General features: G+C 38.9%; 1 protein-coding gene and 1 long non-coding RNA gene across 3 annotated transcripts in view; one reads left to right on the top strand and one right to left on the bottom strand.

Annotated features, from left to right (window-relative positions):
- Positions 1-20,244, bottom strand: part of COL4A3 (collagen type IV alpha 3 chain) — a 130,813-nt gene that overhangs the window by 95,981 nt on the left and 14,588 nt on the right. The gene's annotated exons all lie outside the window — the stretch shown is intronic.
- On the top strand, positions 659-18,099 carry LOC112925547 (uncharacterized). 2 transcript variants are annotated; one of them, XR_011994135.1, is made up of 4 exons: positions 659-791; positions 927-967; positions 2,132-2,199; positions 17,985-18,099. It is a non-coding gene; the product is annotated as an uncharacterized lncRNA (long non-coding RNA). The 2 variants fall into 2 exon arrangements; XR_003236140.2 differs by lacking the exon at positions 17,985-18,099 and adding an exon at positions 5,609-5,686.

The following is a 20,244-nucleotide window of genomic DNA, read 5'->3' on the forward strand; positions in this document are numbered from 1 at the left end:
ATAGGGCTCTTTTTTTTTTTCTTTTAATACTAGTAAACTAACACTATCAGTCTAATACAGACAGGAAACTTCAGATACCAAGGAAAGACAGCCATGGTTAAGGAAGTTAGGTCTTCAAGAAATACAGATAGCAAAAATTGTAACATTTGACAGGAAGGACAATGAAACATGAAAAAAACACTGGACTAGCCACAGAGAAAATGCATGTATAAATTACACAGGTGTCTGAATACAGGTGAACTACACAGCTCGGGCATTCTAGAACTTGTGAATGCCCTGCTATTGGCACCCTACAATGTTACACTGCCTTCGAAACACCAAGTTCCAATGAACCTTTATTTAATAGTACATGGTAATACAATAATTCTGGAAAGGAATTCCGCACCTGGATTTTGGCTGCTAACCAATCTTGAAATCAAACTGCCAAATAGGGCTTAGCGTACTGGCAAATCTTGAAGTCCTTTTTCACCAGTGCTCAGGTTAATGGTTAAGGGTTGGTATTTAAAGTATACCACAGTTTTTAGTTAATCATACATTGTCCCATGTGGTCTGAAGGATCTGCCAAAACAAGTAATGGCCAACTAGAGCAATGTCTCATTTGGGGTTACATGGTGCTCTGGACAAAATGAGCCTGGTTATCTGTTTCCAACAGACAGGAGTCGTTCATTTCAGTTGGAGAACTATATCCAACTGGAATGCTTGCATCTCATTAATGGTTTTAAATCTCTTGTTCCATTTAGAATCCTTTCTATCTTACAGTTGTTTCTCACTGGTGCCTGTAGTAACATCAGGTATTTCTCAGTTTTGAGAATGAACTATTTGTTTCTTTAAACACAGGACCCCACACCTTGGATTTCACAGCCTATTGAAATCAAGGTCAACTGGAAACTAATACTCTGCTTCCATTCTTCTTTTTGTGCCTTCAGATTTCAACTGAAACCACTGAGAGGACAGCCCCAACTACAATGTGAGTCTGGGATGTGACTATTTGCTTTTCAACCTAAAATATGTTGGGTTTTCTTCCTTCCTTCCTTTCTCTTTCTTTTCTTTCCTTTTCTTTACTTCTTTCTTTTATCTTATTTTTGATTCTGCTTTCCGATCCTACTCAACTATGTTGCTCCTATTATACTACTGTTAACATTTTACCAACAAGGAAATTTTTTTTTATTCCTTCTCAGTGGAAATGTTTCATGTCTTAAAACTATTCATGACCTTGTAAATAGGAAGATTTTTTTTCCACAGAAAATATTCCCTTGGTCTTTACACAGATACTAAGTCAAATTTATTCAACTTTTATTCTCTCACTTCCTTCTTCTATTTTCTTAAGATTTATTTATTTTAGAGATAGAGAGAGTGTATGAGCAGGGGGAGGGGCAGAGGGAGAGGATGAATCTCAAGCAGACTCCCTGGTGAGCATGGAGCCCAATGCAGGACATAATCCCAAAAGAAAGAACCAAGAGAGGGGTACCTGGGTGACTCAGTTGGGCTATTGAGCTCTAGAATACAGATTTATCAAGATAACATCTCAAATCAACTTTAAAAAATGCGTTTGTTCAAGCAACACCATTTTGAAAAACAAGTAAGACGTTTCATGATTTTGACATTACAATTAAATGTGAAACATACAATTCCTAACCTAAGTTTAAGTAAATGTAAGGGGAAAATTCTTTACATTTCCTGCAAGGTTGAAAATTTCCTATAATAGAATTTTAGAAAAAAAATGCAAAAAAAAAAAAACCCCTCAGGTGAAAAATAAGCTGACATGCTACTTTTGCAGTAGGAAACTGAAGCCATAGCCATGATTGTGAATGGACATCATGCAGCTGATGATAGAGACAAGTTTACAAGTGCAACACACGGAGAAATAAGATGTTCTTTCAGTTTTCTTAGAGAATCCTGCTTTTGGGGTGTGCACAGGTTTCTAGAACTAACAATCTAGACCATATGACATTTTAGCTCTATTTGTGTTGCTGAAAGAGATCAGAAGATGCCATTTCCAAATAACCCACTTTGGTAGAAGGGTTATTTTGAGGTGAAGGCAACTGAGAACAAAAGAGATAGAGGGTATAGGATGTGCTCTCTGCCCTCCCTTGATCTGCCTCAAAGCAACCTATTTATTTCCCTTATAAAGGTCTTCTCCCCAACTCCATACCATGAAGAGGAGAACCCTTAACCACCAGCGACAGAGACAGTATTGAGGTGAGTCTGCATAAATAACCCTTAATGAGTAACTCTTGCCTACCATTAACTTCCCGCACGTATTTACCACGCCTAGAAGCCTAACCCCTTTTCCCCGTCAGTAACTTTTCTATAATTTATTGCCTTTTTAAAAAATTGATTATTTATTTATTTATTTATTTATTCATGAGAACACACAGAGAGAGGCAGAGACATAGGCAGAGGGAAAAGCAGGCTCCCTCTGGGGAGCCTGATGTGGGACTCGGTCCCAGGATCCCGAGATCACACCTTGGGCTGAAGGCAGATGCTCATCTGCTGAGCCACCCAGGCATCCCAATTTATTGCCTTTTGTTAAAATAGTATGTAAGCCCCAAGTCTAAACATTTCCTTGGATTTTTCACTTCTGTGGGGTCCCTGTGCATGTAAAAATATTACCATCATATAAAAGTTGTATGCTATTTTTCTGTTAATTTATCTTTTGTCAGTTTAAATCACAAGCCTCGGGCATGAAACCTAAGGGGCTAGGGGAAAAGACTTTCCTCCTCTCCCCCACCAAAGGTCCCGCTATCAGTGGTTTTGTGAGTGTGGGGAGTTTTGTTAAGTCCTAGCACCTGTGTATATTAGAAACATCCACCATCATCTTTCTTATTTTCTGAAAATGGGTGACTATTAAATCTACATGCATTCTTTAAGCACCTATGGTGTGCCATGGCTGTGTTTGGAACCATGAAAAAAATCCCACTGGGGACCAGCCTCTAAGGAGCCACAGATGTAAAATGGAAGAGATGAGAATCAAGGAGAGAACAATCACCGGTTGCAACCCTATGTGGAACTGGTGCTGAGACAATGGAGGAAGGGAAGGTGCCTGGGACTGCTGGCACCCAGGGGAGACTTTGTAAATGCTTGAATCCCATATCCTAATGGAAAGTAGCTTTACATTTTTTTACATTTACATTACAAAAGACAAGAAAAAAAAACAGCTCCTGCTTAAAATTACACATGCATATATACACTAGGTAAAGATAGAAAATTGTGTCTGCTCTTCCTCTTCCCATGACTATCCAAATCACAAAAAGAAATGTCTTAAGATGGTAGGGTGAGAGGACTGAGCTCACAGTCGGGCTCTGCCAGCATTTATCCATGTGCTTCTGGAAAAGGCTTCACTCCTTTTGATCTTCAGCCTCCTTACACTGGTCTAAGCCACCTCAACTAGCACCTTCTACTTCCAGCATTCTATGACAAGGTCAAACTCTGCTATGCCTATAAAGTAGGGTGCCTTGAAGGCTGTGCATAAAGATGCAATGTAATTAATTAATTAATATGTAAGATGTAAGATAAGCACTCACTTCGGGGTGCCTGGGTGGCTCAGTTGGTTAAGCAGCTGTCTTCAGCTCAGGTCATGATCCCAGAGTCCTTGGATCCAGCCTCGCATCAGGTTCCCTGCTCAGCAGGAAGTCTGCTTCTCCCTCTCCTTCTGCTCCTCCCTGCCCCACTCACCTATGCTCTCTCTCTCAAATAAATAAATAAAATCTTTTTTATTTTATTTTTATTTTTATTTTTTTATTGGAGTTCAATTTGCCAACATATAGCATAACACCCAGTGCTCATCCCATCAAGTGCCCCCCCTCAGTGCCCGTCACCCAGTCACCCCCAACCCCCACCCAAATAAATAAAATCTTAAAAAAAACCCCAAAAATGGAAGTACGTGTTTCAATTTATCTATTCTAAAAATCATTGAGGGCATGACCCATATTTCATACTAGATTTTTTTTTTTTTTACATTTTTATGTGCATAAGAAATACCCAGGGAACAAGGCAAAAGTACAAAGCCTTCTGAACTTCTGCTCCCTACAGCTAGTCCTCATTCTGATTCAGTGAATCTGGGCTGGGCCCAGGAATTTGCATATTTAAGTTCCCCCAGGTGATTCTGATGCCAGGGATTGTTTTCCTGGGTTGTGGGCAACAATTCAGGAACACTGAAGCGGAGGATTAAGCCTGACCCTGAGCCATTTCTCCAGCTGAGTACTTTCAGAGACTTTAGGGAAGTTTCAAATCAATCTCTTTGGAATGCTTCAGATTAGACATAAATCCTTTAGATCTGTTTTGATCCAGTCATAGTTGTAGGCTGAACCAAAATGAAATACAACAGGGCATTGATTATCTGGTTATATTTAAATCTCTAAAATACTTGATTTTTTTTCCTCAACTGATGGTGTGCCAGGGGTAGAAATTTCCACAGGCAAAAATTTCCAACTTCTATCAGTGATCGAAACAACACAATGGAGGTGGTGGTGGGCGAGATAGACAAGGAAATTAGTAACTAACCTAATTATAAAAATATTGAGTTTGCAATTACCAAGGTAAGTCCTCCAGAGGAACATGGAATTTTTCTTATGATAAACATCTCAAGATGTTTATTTTGAGATGCCCCATTGCCATGCTGACTGGTCTTCACTCACTGGTAATGTGCTTCTCTGTGCTGAGCCTGAATTCTTATTCCTTGACTCATTTTTCTCCACTTTGTTCTTAGCTAAGAGTAAAAACAACTGAGTAAGAGTAAAAACAACTCCAGTGACGAATAGAGAAAAAACTTTTATATACAAGGAAAATATTAAAATAGCCCCTCAGTTTAGTTATCTTATTTTTTAATAAGATTTTTATTTATTTATTCGTGAGAGCACAGAGAGGGAGGCAGAGACACAAGCAGAGGGAGAAGCAGGTTCCCTGTGGGGAGCCCAATGCGGGACCCATCCCAGGACCCCAGGATCACACCCTGAGCCAAAGGCAGACACTCACCCACTGAGCCACCCAGGTGCCCTTAGTCATTTTATTTTCAAGCGTGGTGAGCACTATTTTGGATCTTCTGTGAACATGCCTCAATTTTCAGAGAGCCATTTGGACAAAGTCATTTGTCCAAAGTCATAGCCCCCTGGTGGGCCAGCCTGCAAGCAATGAAGGGATGATAGGACGACTGGGGTACTAAGTCCCAGGCCCTTGTTTTGATTCCTTGGATGCAGTAGGATCACCCCAATTCCTATGATTTTCAGTCAATTTTCCTTCCAGCCACCCTTCATACTGTCTCTAGAATGTAAATCTATGTTGATTCCCTGCTAAAACCCCTACATTGTCTTCAATATAAAATTGAAATGCTTCTAACATGGAAAACAAAAGAGGAGGGGGACTCTCATAAATATGAAATTTCTCTCCTCTTCCTTCTCCACACATCTCTTTCTCTCTCTCCCTCTTCCTCCCAGTAAGAACCTGACCTCAGTTAGGATTCCAGAGCTCTTCTCTCCTAACTTTTCATGTGTACCTCACTATAGCAGTTTTGGAAGTAGTTTGGAAAATTTTCTAATCTATCATTGTGATAGGAATTTTTTTTTTTTTTTTGGATGGGAATTTCTTGAGCCCACTCCTCTTCTATCCCCAGCACTAGCACATGGCCTGGAGTTTTTGTTAAGTGAATACATTTTTGACAGAAGCAAAAGAAACAACAAGGAAGAAAGAGAAAGAAAGAAAGAAAGAAAGAAAGAAAGAAAGAAAGAAAGAAAGAAAGAAAGAAAGAAAGAAAAAGAAAGAAAGGAAGAGGAAGGAAGGAAAAAGGAAAGAAAGAAGAAAAAATTATTCGTCTAAAAAAATGATGCCTATGTTTCATGTGCTTCATTTAAATAACAAATAATGTGAAAAAAAACAAATAATGTGTAACAATATTCAATTCTCCTTAGCTCATTTGAAACAGTACTTAGCTGACATAACAGTTCATGTTCTTCATAAATGATACATTATATATATATTTCTGTTTTTATAGACTATTTTCCATTTATTTCTTTAAAAAATCTTTAATTGTAGTTGGCATGTAATATATTACTTTCAGGTGTACAGCATAGTGATTCAACAATTACATCCATTATGAAATGCTCACTGTGATAAGTCTAGTTACCATCTTCACCTTACAAAGGTATTAGGATATTACGGACTGTATTTCTGATACTGTACTTTTCTTTCCTATGATTTATTTTATAACTGGAAATTTTTACCTTTTTATCCCTTTCACCTGTTTCACGCATCCTGCCACCTGCCCTCCTCATTGGCAATAACCAATTCTCTGTATTTATGTCTGTTTCTGTTTGTTTTGTTTTTAAATTCCACTCATAAGTGAAATCATATGGTATTTGCCTTTCTCTGTTTGACTTATTTCACTTAGCATAATCCCCTGTAGGTCCAATGATACACTATAGTTAAATTTTTAGACAAGCATAATTTGTGATAATTTTTAAAAAAACAACGTTTGAGGTTAAATACCTACTTCTAATCAGACTGATGGCCATTCACAAATCCAAGTTTGCTTGATTAAACCTTGATTCAGGAAACAAACATCTCAGTTCCAGACTTTGGTTTCAATGCCATCAGGGGTTATAAAATAAAGATAGCTGCCCCCACTATCACTTACAGAAGATGACCCACATAGATAGCTAAGAACTGAATCAAATCTATTCTGACCAAGAGAAAAATGCAAAAATCTTTAGAAAGACAAGCCAACAAGCTGGGTCTCAGTAACACACAGGTAAGAGGGAAACAGGTGCTATTCTTTCTTTCTTTCTTTCTTTCTTTCTTTCTTTCTTTCTTTCTTTCTTCTTTCTTTCTTTCTTTTTCTTTCTTCTTTCTTTCTTTTCTTTCTCTTTATGTTTTTCTTTCTTTCTTTTGAAAAAGGAGCTATTTCCAAGATATTTGACATTTTGACAGTTCTTCACCTGGGCATAAAAATTACTTCCTATTTACAAAGTACATGGAGAAGACAATATATTGGAGTGGTCACACCCAGGGTTCTAGAGCCAGAATGCCGGGCTAACAGGCCAGCTTTACCATTCACCACTCTCAAGACTTCACCTGTCTCTGTCATTTCCTCATTAGTAAAATAGAATAATTGTAACCTCCGTCATGGGAGTATAGGGACATTCTATGAACACATATGGAATGCTTACCGCCATGCCTGGCATACAGTAGGTAGGCGTAATACGTGTTAGCTATTATGATGATCCACTTATATCTACTCTTCCAGGTTGTGTGTGTGTGTGTGTGTGTGTGTGTGTGTGTGTGTGTGTATGAGAGAGAGAGAGAAATGAAGAAGTGACTGGAAGTTTTTCAAATGCTTCCTAGTACCTATAGGGAAAAGTTGTTTTTCTTTTTTGACCTATAAGCATGGTCAATTTATTTTTCTCTAAAGGCTTTATTTATTTTTTTATTTGAGAGAGAGAGCATGAGCAGGGAAGAGAGACAAGCACACTCCCTGCTGAGCAGGGAGCCCGTTGTGGGACTCGATCCCAGGACCCCTGATCATGACCTGGGCTGAAGGCAGACACTTAACCAATTGAGCCACCTGGGTGCCCCTAAACATAGTCAATCTACAAAGAAAAGTATTAAATAACTTTTCATTTCTGTAATGATAGGACTTGTTCTTGGCGTTTTATTATTTTTTAAATACACTGTACTGTTTTTATTTTATTACTTCATTTTATTTTGCCAATGTTTTATTCAGGATATTTTCATCAGGGCACTTACAGGATTAATACTCCTGTTATTTTTTTCTGTGATATCTTGCTCAAGTTTTGAATTGATTCATGGTGATTTGTAAAACAACAAAAATGGAAACAAGAAGTTAGGACACCGGTTTTGCTTTCTGTCCTGGAACCATTTAATAGCAAAGCTTAACTATTTCTTGAAATGGAGAAAAATTACACTTGTGACAACTTTGAGGTAAGAGTTTCCTTAGAGGATAATTATTAGAGAAACTTATTATTTCTTCCAAGATTATTGGCTTATTCTATTAACTCTCTTAATCATTCTTTTAATAATTCTAATAACTCTCATAAAATTCTCTTAATTTTGATAATATATATTCAAATTGAAAAATCACTCCAGACATCTATGTTTCAAATCAGCATAGAACATTCAAACTATTTTTACTTTCACTTGTGTGTGTCATTATTTCCACATTCTCATTTTGTATATCAATAATTTTTCTGTTTTTTTATTAGATGAGCTCACATTTTTCTACTTCAACATTTGCCCAAGACCTATCTACTGTATTTATGAATTTACAGTTTTTTTCTATTTTCATTGACACTTTTATGTTTTTAGCTGTTTTTTCCCCCCTTCTGACTTAATTCTGCATATTTGCATTTTTAAAGAAACTTCTTGAGTTGATGGCTTACTACATTTGTCTTCTTTATTTTGTTAAGAATGTGATTTACAGCTCTGGTCTGTAACTCCTGGACCTCCTTCCAGCCTGCTCCCTGTCCTGGGAGGCTGACTATGAGGTCTACAGCCCAGGTTCCACCAGAAGGGGTTCCTGAGATGTCGGGTGTTGGGACAGAGATGGAGGGAGGGGGAGGTGGATGAGGTCAGGGTCTTCATTGTCCTGGCTCCCTTACTGCCGGGTTGCCTTGAGCTCCTGGGTCAGTAACTGTATTTCCTGCACCCCTCCATTTAGTGGCCAGCTTAGTACCACTGTATTCCTGAGTTCCAGGAAAGGAAGCAGAGGTGGAAATAGTTTGGCTGCATACTATCTCTGATAGTTTTCCTGGACCTCACTTTTGTAAACAGTCTATCCATTAATAAACTCTGCTCAAATTATCTGGTTTTGAATGTGCCGCATGTATCTTGTTGGGATACCGACTGACACAAATAGCTATTCATTGTCCTCAGAGGACATTTGGATACATCCTATAGGATTTTTTTCCTCATCTTATTATCGAAATTTATTTAACTGTCGTGCCATTATGATCTTGACTTCCTTTTTAAGCTAAGAGTCATTTAGAAGAAAGATTCAAAATATACAAGTAGGCTTTTTGTTGATGTTTGTTTATAATTTCATTGCATGGTGAGCAGGTTTTGATTATTTGTAGAGTTTGTGGGATTCCATCAGCTTTTCTTTGTCGTAAATTATGGTCTATTTTTATAATTTTTTTATGAGAACTGGAAAAGATGTATTTTTGTATTCAGGAGATAGTTTGCATATCAGGTTAATAATTAATTGCATTATTCAGGCCCTCTAAACCAGTGTAATTTAAAACATGGGTCAAAGCAGTTTCTTAACCTGCTCATAAATAAATAAATACAGAACTTGACAGTAATGATTTAGAAAGTTTGGAGTAATTTGACCGAGCTAAATATGCCGGTTGAATCTAAAACAAAATGTTTGGGCTTATATTTAATATCTTTCCTATTCTACTTTCTTATAATTCATTTTCATCATATTTTATAATAGCAGTGGTCCAAGATAAGATGGAAAGTAAACCACAAAACAAAACTGTTCTTATAGTTTTAGCTATATAAATAGCTAAAAAGGTTATCGGAAGGTTAAGCAACATTGCTCTAAACTCTTCCTTATTGTGGTCAACTTGATTTATCAAAGATCCTTTACTCACTCTTCACTCTCACCCACAGAGAGGACACATCTGCCTCCTCTTCTTCCAGGCCACTTCAATCCCTGACCCTTCCATACACACACACACACAGAGCTAAGTCCCAGAAAAAGGGACACTTTCAGAGATTGAGGGTTTGGGTTACAGAAGAGGACCGTCACGCAGTCTCTCTCCAGTGACAACTACTGCTAGTTTTGAAAGCTTCACAATTCTGATATCCACCCCAAGACAAGAGGGGTACATTCATATCTGCTACATCATTTCATCCCCACAATAAGCTGAGATATATGTAGCAAGAAGGGATGAAAAAAATTCAAATCCGGTGTTGGTGTTTATCCTTACTCCCTTGTTAGGTCCCGGAGAAAATGAAATGAGCAAGTCAAATGTGACTAAATCATCAACCTTTCAGAACAGTACACACACACATGAAGATAGTCAACAAAATGATAGAGGACAAGATTACAATCAGACACAAACTTAGCCTTCTTTATAATCCCATAACTAGGTTTTGACAAGCTCTTCAGGAGGACTTAGGTTGTCAGGACCTGAAATAATGGGAGTCAACATATTTTGCATCTGAATCGTATAATCTAAGTTAGTATTTATACTCTTATGTCTTGCTTTTTATCCTATCACCAAAGAAATTAAAATCAGTACTTGAATTTAGAGCAAACTAATTCTTCTAAATGGTGTGTTTCAGTGAATGAAGAAATGATACATAGAAAACTTAAGCAAATAAAAATTTCCTTCAATGATTTTTTTTAACTCTTCATGACTCTCATTACCTATTTTTTAAAAAAAGATTTTATTTATTTATTCACAAGAGACACACACAGAGAGAGGCAGAGATATAGGCAGAAAGAAGCAGGCCCCATGCATGGAGCCTGATGTGGGACTTGATTCTGGGACCCTATGATCACACCCTGGGCCAAAGGCAGACGCTCAACCACTGAGCCACCCAGGCATCCCTCATTACCCAGTTTTTGATAAGGGCACTGCCCTAGAAGAAATGATCAAACTTATTCCAATGTCTTTGTGCCTTGGTAGGAGCATTAGCATTATTCTAGGTTCTTACTATTCCTAGTATTTCAGAAATGAATTATGAAAAAATCTTTATTTTTAGCCTTTCCAATTACCAAAATAAGAAAGTGGTTTCCATTGAAAGTTATGTGAGATTTCACAGTCAATTTCTATTAGGATTACACAGAAATTTCTTGAAGTTGAAGCCAAGGGTGTAAAATTTTAGCCACATCTGTCTCCAAGATGAGTTATTAGGCCGACTTTGAAATCTGATAACTGTGTTTTGCTGAGTCACTGCAATCTATTGCAGCCCCTTGGCACACTTTGCTTTTGAATCCTTGATATGGGCCTGGCCACCAGGGTGCTCCATAAATGCTTCTTGGATAGAACCATTCAACACTTATTATAGTGCTGATGCAGAGTGATTTTGTGGACTGTTTTTCAAAACACTTTCATAAAACTGATTGTATCTCCTGCTTTCTCACTTTTTTTTTCCATAACAAAGTCAAAAAATGGGTCTTTTGTATATATCATGAATCTTAAACATTCACATCCCTTGACATAGCATTTCCACTTCTAGGAACTTATACAGAAGCAGAATCGTAAATCAGAAGCAGAATCGTAAATCAGAAGCAGAATGCCATATACAAATATGATTATAGCAGCATCATTTACAGTAATAAAAAATGTGAGTGAAATGTCCTGAGTGTCCACTAAGAAAGAAGCAGCCAAGGAAGACTGAACGTTAAAACATATTCTCAAGACCACATACTATTATTTAAAGAGTCTATTTTTATAAGAAAAAAAGACCACAGAATCATATACACAATATCTTTACATATATTTTTAAAATGTCCTACATATAATGAAAATGCTAGTGGAAAATAGTAAAAACATTAATGATATTGTCTTAAAGCAGAGAAACTATGATTGACTTTTTCCTTTCAAATTTTCAGAATTTAGCACATTTTCTTTCATTAAGCACACATTACTTTTTTAATTGAAAATCATCACACTTTTTATTTTTAATTAACCAGGGAGGATGGGAGAGAAGAATTTTTTAGTAGAGAGAACAGTCCATGCTGGACGGAGGGCCAGAAAGAGGGCCAATGTGCCTGGATGTGGAGAGATAGAGGAAGAGGAAGGAGAACGGAGTTAAGGAGGTGGATAGGGCAGCAGCAAGGGAGAAGAAGCATTGAGTATGCTTTTAGCTTTACAGGGACTTGCATGCATCTTGTAGTAAAAGATGAAAATTTATTCCAAAATATCCTGGTTTGGTGAATACTTCAACTCATTTACAACAGTGAACATCAGTTAAGATGCAAAGAAAAATTTACTGAATGTAATGGATACTTGGTTTCTTTCTGCTCTTCTTGTCATTCCTTCCTGGTTGGCTTTTCTTCACCTTCCAGGTCTCAGTATGGATATCACTTTCTTGGGGAGGCCTTCTTTGTGCTTCTCTATGTGCCTCTCTGGCAAGTGTTCTCTACCACCGCCTTACCTATTGTATGACACTGCAACTCCCAGCTCTTACTAGACTGGAAGCTCTGAGAAGCCAGGCCCACCTTCCTCACTCTCAGGCCCCCACCTGTCACACAGCCCCTGGCCCACAATAAAAGTTCTCTAAATACTTGTTGAATAAATTAATTAGAAAAATATTCATATAGTAAACCCAATGCATCATACCATATGTATACATATCGATGCAAAAAACTATATTGCGCATACACATATATGTATCTAATCCTGAAAGTTGTTATTATTTTTTTGGTATTGTAGCACACTAAGTGAAAAAGGTTCCGGTTTGAAAGAAGTTATAAACATTTCATTTGGGTTTTCATTTCATGAATTGCAGAACCTGTGCCAATTTTCTAAGCAAACTGGTGTAACTCTGTTACGTGAGATGGTGTGGGGGAGAGGGCTTTAAAAATAGCCGACCGGATATCCCTCTTGGTGGCTTGGGTTATGTAAAAGTATTTTGTGTTAAGCCAATGTCTCACAATGGATCGCTGAGCTTTGAAAAGGCTATTTGGGATCCTTTTTTTCTGAGTTAAATATCTGCTTATGAACAGAATTGGACTGAAAATCTCCTAGAGAAAGGGTACCATGTCCAAAGAGTTATCACTTTTTAACTCCAGGTACTAAAAAAATTCCCATGTTAGTCCTGACAGTGATTTAAGAAAAATAAATAAAGTCCTTTAACCACTCAGTGAGAAAGGAGCCAGGATTCCTATAAAGAAAAGTTGCTAGATTTGGGCTTAAAATACTTCTCTATTAGAGCAGAACAATCAGATAACCTCTGGCTTTGTTAAATATTTACTTTAGTTTTTAAAAAGAAGTAATTTGGGGACACTGTTCTCATTAAGACCCCATGAAAGTAAAATGATAGGGATTGTTGTTTGAGAGTTTACTATGGACTGAATCCTTGGGCACAGCTGAGTCTATTGTCCTGTGCTATGCCCTGACCCCAAAGCTAGGCAAAGATGGTATGATTAGCTGGACCATTAAGATTCTCTCTGGAGTGGGGAATTGGGTGCTTGGTAGTGGGAGGGGAACCCAGACCAACAGAGAGAAGACAGAGGGGAGCCACCCTGGTAGAAGGTGTGAATGACAGAAACCATGAGAGAGGACACACACAAGGTAGAGGAGGAGGTGGTTGGTTAGCTGGGGCAGGAATGACAGAAACAGAAATGGGCTATGGAGTTGCTATAATTCCTGCTGTTGAAGGGACAATGAGATAACTTGGTCACTAAACTTGCATATTCCTACTGTAACTTCAACTTTCTATGAGACCTGCCTCAAGGTTTAGATTCCTATTTCTCTTATTGATAGGTGTGTATACCTACAAAAAAACTTGTTTCTTGAGACATCAGGAGAATCTCTGTTCCCTGGGGCACATGGGTGGCTCTGTGGTTGAACATCTGCCTTCGGTTCAGGTCATGATCCCGGGGTCCTGGGATGGAGTCCCGCATATGGGCGCCCTGCAGGGAGCTGTTATACACAGCAGTTCCCTGCTGCCATATTTTCTCCTTGGCATGGCCACACCATTCAAAGCCCATTTCTGATGGAACTGGAGGGTATTATGCTGAGTGAAGTAAGTCAATCGGAGAAGGACAAACATTATATGTTCTCATTCATTTGGGGAATATAAATAATAGTGAAAGGGAATATAAGGGAAGGGAGAAGAAATGTGTGGGAAATATCAGAAAGGGAGACTTTTTATTAGAACATGAAGACTCCTAACTCTGGGAAACGAACTAGGGGTGGTGGAAGGGGAGGAGGGCGGGGGGTGGGCGTGAAAGGGTGACGGGCACTGAGGGGGGCACTTGACGGGATGAGCACTGGGTGTTATTCTGTATGTTGGTAAATTGAACACCAATAAAAAATAAATTTATTATAAAAAAAAAAAACAAAGCCCATTTCTGCAAAAGCGCTGCCAGATTCACCAGTCTCATCCCAGTTACGTGGTGTGATTGCCATCATTCCCCCAAATTCTCTCCCATTCTTCCTCCAATTTTCTCAGTTTACATAAAAACCCATTTGGCAACTTGCAAACTCAATATCTGAATGGTTGCTGGGATCCCTAGTTCATGAAGAAGATGGAGAATTACTGTTATCCTGAGTAAGGCATTCTGAACTTTTAAAGACATTAAGGCATCTTGATTACAAGATAAAAGAAATGCATTGCCAGGTACCTACAGTTTGGCCATGCATACTGCAAATATCTGGGTAATATCTAATAAGTGAGAAGATCTTCAATGAGAGGAGTTGTTACAAGGAGATTCTAACTTAGTTGCTCCAGGTGGAATTTTCTGTCCTATTAACAAGCACCTAAAAGTATGATATCGTCAAGAACTGAATTTTCACATTTTGGCTCTAGATTGCTGGTATTGATGTATTATTTAATTTTCCTGCCAAGTGTGTTAAAGATACAGTCCATACTAAATATAGGTCTGATTTGTAAATGCTTATTTCTTGATGCATTCAAAATTCCTTTGAAGATAGAAGTTAATTTGACAATACAGTTGGATTTTTGAATATATGATTTCCTGGAGCCTTTCCTAAAATGTATCTGTTTTATTTAGGAATGACACTGATGACCAAACACTAGCTTTTGTTTCCAATTAAATTAATTGTATTTTTCTTGGCCCTTCACACAATAGAGTAATTGTTATACAACGTGTAACATAGATGCGTATCTATTTCACATTGTCTAAAACACAACCAAATAATTAACATAAATTTGTGGCAAAGTGAATCTGTAAGGTAAATTTTAATACAATTCTCAAAGCTGACTTGTGAAAAAGAATTAGGAAGAGAACCTTTCATATTCTTCACTTGTGTCCTCAAACAAGGACATTTCAAATTATAGAATATCTCTCAAAAATGGATGGTCTCCATTCCTCCCATGGGATACCAATCATATTAAAATCTACCAAAAGGGGAGCCTGCTTGCTCCCTTAATAAAACTCAATTCAAGATCATCCTACGTCGGTAGAGAGGAAGAAGAAGAAGTGGCTTGACTCTGTAGTTTGTTTTGGGGTCAAAGTCAAATTCTCCTTGGGAGGTCTCTCACTGTGAGCTGCCACTGTGCTAGCAAGGAGAATAGAAGCATTGATACCAACCTAAACAACCAGCCTTGAGGGAGAGGGGTTGATACCATATTCTGCCCTTAATATCTAGTAGGGCTGGAGAGACCATGGTGTCATCACAGTCATCACCGTTGGACAATCATCATCAACCAACTTCACCATGGAAAGAGCCAATATTGTTTGACTTATTACTATGTCATATGCCTGATTGCAGTCAATCCTAACAACAGCAGGATTATGGAGATACAGAAGAAGCTTGAACATATGGCAAAAATCATACCAAATATTTCCTTCTCTCTCCTCCCCAAATCTTTACCACAGGAGTAACAAACAGGCAACTAGCCACAGTGATTTACAATGTACAGTCCACTCCTATTTTACTGGAGCCCTCCCTGCCCAATGTGGAGCAGACCCTCTGCAGGAGAGGCTGACTTGTTTAACTCAGCTTTCAGGGGCTCACAGGTCTGGGCTCCAGGCCCCCAGAGGCTGAGGCCCAGAGAGAGGCAGGCATCCCCTCTCTCCCATCAGTCTGAGGCAGTGTTTCTACAAGAGAGCTTGAAGGACCTCTTGTACCAGAATCATCTGTGGTGTGATGAGTAGATTCCCAGGCCACACCATGAGGATTGTGTCAGGAACTCTGCATTTAAAAATAAGCTCTACGAAGGTCTGTTACACAGTCTAAAGCTTGAGAACTGGTCTAAGGCTTTTCCTCCAACTTGCACTTCTCTTTTTACTTCTTCCCTGTCCACTGATGGAATATTCACCCTTTCTGTGAGGACCCATGGAGCAGGGCCTCACCCTCTGGTCTCAAAAGGGTTAAATATGTATAAAAGATGGAAACATAATATGATGGTGGGGACAGGGGCAACCTGGTGCACTGTGTGACACAGCAAATGAAATTTATCTCTTTAATATTTGAAGATGAACACGAAATCTTTTTTTCTTTTTTTGAACACGAAATCTTAAACTTACATTTATATTGCTCTTCCAGTAGTAATGACTGATTTGCCATATATACGAAAGCAAAGACAACTTTGTAGGACTGTTCCTTCTCTCAGACAGCTAGAAGTCAACCAGTCCACATGGAGATTTTATGTGATCTTTGTATACTAACAGCACCATGTACTACCTGGGGGGAATCACTGAAAGCCTTGTGGCAAATCACCTCAAGCTACCCATTCTTCATTTCATCAATAATCAACTAAACCTTGCACTTGGCCAGCAGCGCTTTATTTTTTACAATTTGGTTGACTGGATCCACTTCTAAAAAACAAAGTCAACCTAATGTCAAAAGTTCAGTGAGGCAGCTTTGCAAAGTAAGGGTCAGGAATGTGTACACCAGTTTATAGAGAATTTTTCCAAAATGTGAACAGTGGAAAAAAAAAACAGGATTTTTTTAAAAAACATATACTTAAAATGCTTTATGTGGTTTGTTTGGTTCTGTGATGGACTTTAAATGTGTTCAAGTTAAATCATTTAGAGCAGCTAAAAAAAACCCCACAATATTGCTGGTGAAGAAAAGGCAGGCCTCCCCATGTGAAAAGACATATTTCATGACAACAGACTTAGAAATGAATGTTGAAATGAAAAGATAGAGTGCAGCAAACATTTCGACTAGATCCTTACTGGTACAAAAGGCAAGGACTGTAAATTCTCTGGAGGCCCAGAATAGCAATCAGAGGGCTGCAACCAAGCTTGCAAACGAGGTGACCTCGATGAAGGTGTAAGTCAAGTAGTTAATCCAAGTCCTATGTTTTGGGAAGAGATATTTTTCCATAGTTGCCATTTCTGTTTTTTTTTTTTTTAAAGATTTTGTTTATTCATGACATAGAGAGAGAAGCAGAGACTTAGGCAGAGGGAGAAGCAGTCTCCATGCAGGGAGCCGAATGTGGGACTCGATCCCAGGACCCCAGGATCACGAGTTGAGCCAAAGGCAGATGCTCAACCACTGAGCCACCCAGGTACCCCCACAGTTACCATTTCTATTATAGATTGATGGATATTGATTTTACCTGGGCTGGCACTCATATGAGAGACTTTCACGGCAGAAAGTGCCTCATAATTTGGTGAGAGGCAATGATTAACCAGCACGTCAGTTCTCACATTCCCCTCGTCCATCTTGGGTAACTGCCAGCTGGGTTTCCTAGCAGGAGTTCACCCATGTGCACCTGCCGGCCCGAATCCGCTGCTCCTGAGGGTAACTCTCTCCTCACATGTTAACATAAGAGGCTTCTTGGCTAGAGGAGAAGGGTGCTGACCCACCAATTCTGCTGGCCAGACTGTTGTCTGGATTCCTGAATCCTTGCCAGGGTTCTTTGGTGGCAAGCAACAGAAATTATTTAGGCTAACTCAATGATAAAAGAGGAATTTGTTGGAATGACATGAGGCCGTACACAGAAGTTGAAGACAAGTTAAATAAACAGGCCTCAGAAAAGACCAGCCTCAGGGCCGTTGTGAGGATCAAGGTATAAAAACTAACGGAAAGTTTTTCAGGGCCCTGCTGTCAGGATGAATAAGCTCCTTGCATTTTCAGCTGAAGATCCAAATTCCTGGGGGAGGGCATGTACTGGCTCAGCTTCGGTCATGTGCCCACGCCCTGGGCAATGAAGAGATGCTAGTTCCCTCAAGTAAAATCAACACACTGCCACCAGAGGGGGACAGGAGAGAGGTCAGGGAGAAAGAGCAGATGTCCACTGCACTGTTTTCTGGTGTGACCTGTCTCCATCTACCCGTCTATCGACCTTGGACAGACTGTCTCCTCTGTGTTTAGGTTCTCCTGGCCAAGTCTGATAACCACCAAGTTGGAGTCAATCTTCTACCTGGCCCCATCAAAAGTCTGAAGTCAATGGATTCCAACGAGCCTTCTGAGTTGGGTTTCTCCTCTTCCCACATACTACTCTGCTCAGTCTCTGCTTGGAACATTTCAGAGGTTCCTGGGCCATTAGTTTCTCAGAAATCTCCCAGATTCACCCCGTTTTTATGCTGGTCACTGTTATTCTGAGCCCTCCAGCCCCAAATGCTTATTTTAAGCAGAACAATTCAAGCTGTTTATATATGTACATGCAAATCTTTTAAAAATGGCAAAGCAAGCAAGCAAACAAACAGAACCACTCTACTTCCTTTGGAAACACAGAACCCTTGAGAATCTATTTACACAGAAATGACTTCACATAGGTTCAAAAGTCGAATCTTTCAAAAATCCAGTGTCAAGAAAAAAAAAAATCCAGTGTCAGTGAATACAGTGCCATTAGGAACCATTCTAATTTGTGTTTATTCCTGTTGGTAAACTGAAATAAAAAGTTACGACAAATCTTTGTGATATCATCAGCATCCCATGTTTAAAAATGAATAGCCCAACTGATCTCCCAGTTGATTAACAAGAGCCTAGAAAGTAAACTGAAAGACTTTTGGCTGCTGGGTTCTAGTAGATAAAAACCTGGATGATGGTTTGCTCAAATACTGCCAAATATCAACCATCAGCAATACTTAACTGAGCTCCTAACATGCCAGGTACAGTGCTAGACATTTATAGATATTATCGTATTTCATCATTATCATCTAGATGAACCTACAGGTTCCTATTATTATCCCCTTCTTACAAATAAGGAAAACAAAGCTCAACAAGTTAGCTAGGGCCACTCAGCGAGTTCTTAGGTGGAGGGAGTTATATAAGGGTGGACTTTCTAACTACCTGCTCAAATAAGTTTGTCTCTGTAAAAAAGTTTTGCACATGGAGAAGGGTTCTGATAGTAAAAATGGTGAGAGATGATGGATTCAGGAGTTCAGGGGAAAAATATTATTGGAATTAAGAATCCTTTAGTTTTATTCTAATGTACAACTTTCTTCAATTGTATGTCTCCAGAAGACCCCAGATGCAGACCCCTGGAGACCACCTGTTGGTTGTGGCTCATTGTGGTGGTTCCGATGGACACCGTCACCTTCAATGTGCCTACAGAATTAGGAACTGCCACTCCAGTGTTAGAAACACAAAGCACTGCTCTTCTTCACAGTGAATAAACAGGAAAATTCTAGGCCAAGAAAAGCTTATAATAACAACAACAAAGAGCCCACTCTATTTAGACCAAGTCAGTGATTTATCCAAATGAAAAAGCACAGCAGTTTCACATGTGAAAACAAGTCTGGCTTTTGTGAGGTTTTTCTGACTGCTACTTTCTGAAGGTGAACTTCATTGAAATAGATTCCCAAGTAAATCATTTACAGTGTGTTACTGGGTAGATGTTAAGAGAAATTGCTATCAGTCTTCTGTTTTTACAACAGAAAATACTGAACACATTGGATTTGTGCTAACCTGATTAAGTGAAAAAAGTTCATGAGTGATATGTGTGATGAGGTTCCAGAGGGGTCCAGGTGGTATTTTGTTTCAATAGGTGTAGGTCAAAATTTCCAACATTTTCTTCCTTTACCCCCTTTATGGATATTAAGGTCTTTTCTTTATTTCAATTCAGTTTTTTTTTCCTGCAACTATTTTTGCCTCTGATATTATAATGCAGCTATTACACAATCTACTGAGACTGTATGATAATGCTTATTAAGTTACTGCTCAACTTGACATAAGGAAATCAACTGGATTGTGATGCATGATTTAACCAGATTGGCCTTTAAAAAACCTAGAAAAAAGTCTAAGAGATTCTAGGCCCAAATGTCACCTGCTGGGAGGTCATAAAAATGGGTGAGAAGCAAGAAGAGATGGGATAGATGGAGTGTGGTTGGGAGAGAAGAAAAAATTGCTCTTAGGCACATTGATTGTAATGGCCCATGGTCTCCAAATGTCTACAATGATCTAAAACCAATGGGATGGCCTACAGTGATAACTAGTGGGGGTCTTTGAGCCTACGGCCTTCCAAATGTAGAGTTAAGAGTGAGGGATGAAGGGGCACTGAGAAATGGTGAATTGATTGAGGCCGGACTCTTTAAATCTGTCTAATACTACGCTGACTCTAGGTCCATAACAAAGAAAATGACTGGTAACCCCATATTTTATTTGTGGGCATTAGCCATGCATCTCATCA

This window comes from Vulpes vulpes, chromosome 9 (assembly GCF_048418805.1).
Source record: "Vulpes vulpes isolate BD-2025 chromosome 9, VulVul3, whole genome shotgun sequence".
NCBI classification, from domain to species: Eukaryota; Metazoa; Chordata; class Mammalia; order Carnivora; family Canidae; genus Vulpes; species Vulpes vulpes.